Source organism: Centruroides sculpturatus, unplaced genomic scaffold, assembly GCF_000671375.1.
Source record: "Centruroides sculpturatus isolate CEXI.00-Female unplaced genomic scaffold, Cexi_2.0 scaffold482, whole genome shotgun sequence".
In the NCBI taxonomy this organism is placed as follows: domain Eukaryota; kingdom Metazoa; phylum Arthropoda; class Arachnida; order Scorpiones; family Buthidae; genus Centruroides; species Centruroides sculpturatus.
Genome location: NW_019384808.1, coordinates 182,266 through 183,633, shown reverse-complemented (window position 1 = coordinate 183,633; position 1,368 = coordinate 182,266).

Sequence of the window (1,368 nt, the reverse complement as noted above, 5' to 3'; positions counted from 1 at the left end):
CAGCGATTCCCAACCTGTGGTACGCGTACCCCTAGGGGTACGCGATAGGTTGTTTAGGGGTACAGAAAAAAGTTAGTTATTATGGCAGAAAAAATAATATATTATGTATCACAAACTAATAGTATTAAAAAATTATTAGATAAATAATGTTCCTTGCAACAATCACAACTTTATTATACATTTTTTCTTTTAGTTTTTTTTTCTTTAATTTAAAGTTACAATATGTAAATTTAACAATACGGTTACTCACTAAATTTCTTAAATGAGGGGTACAATCTAGAGATATGACATGTCACGGAGTACAATCTAGAGATATGGCATGTCACGGGGTACACTAATGAAAAAAGGTTGGGAACCATTGTTTTAATATATCACGAATCATAATCCGATATCTTCCTGACTAGGATTCTCGTATAATAAATAATATCATTTGTTATTATAACTTTTACTGCAACAAATATCAATAATTTATACGTTAGATTTAGAAAACTTGGGAAGAATCAGGCAGAAAGCATAAATAAGCAAATCGAATACTCTCAAATCTGGATATAGCACTACTACTCCAGGCATGTAACAGTTAAGCAGGGACTAATTTATCATAGAAATTCATTTAGGAAGGAACCATTCTCGAAATGCAATGATTGGAATGCCAATTTTCTAGAGCCGTATACGGCTTGGTGAAAGGGCAATTGAATTGGCCTTCTTGCTCTCAAGCATTATATTTTAACGCGGGAACAATTGATATTGTGCTGCTATAAAAACAGGTTAAGTAGTAAAAAAAGATGCAAATTATTTTTATTTTATGTTATAGCTTCATGGGGCCCAGGCAAATTTGAATTACGAGGACCAATGTACAGTAGACGTTTTTCTTCGCTAAATTTTTAGGGGAATATTTTTTATAAGAGATTTGTTTGGGACCTCCTGTTGGTGAAGGCTTTAGGCAATTGCCCTTTTTGTTCGTAGGATAACACGCCACAGACAAGTATCCAAAATTATTGCGAATTGCCATCACGTCTTGTTTTTTTTAGACATTAACCGAACACACCAAAGAAAGAGTGGAGAAGACGGACTGTATATATGTATATCTCTAGGACCAGAACTCTACAGTACTAGGACCGCAATCTGCAAAACAAAATTTTATTTTTAAAGTATACAGAATTAGTTTGCGTGATATCAAGTCCTTCAGAAGAAAAAATAAGTGTTGTAAATCGATAATGATGATTGTAACTGGACTTTTCCCTTAAGATATCATTATTTAAATTCTGTCAGATTAATATTCATTTTATTAATCTGTTTTAATAGATTATAATATATGTCCATACTTCCAAGAGAAAGGTTTAATGTATTTTGATCGGAATTTATACAACT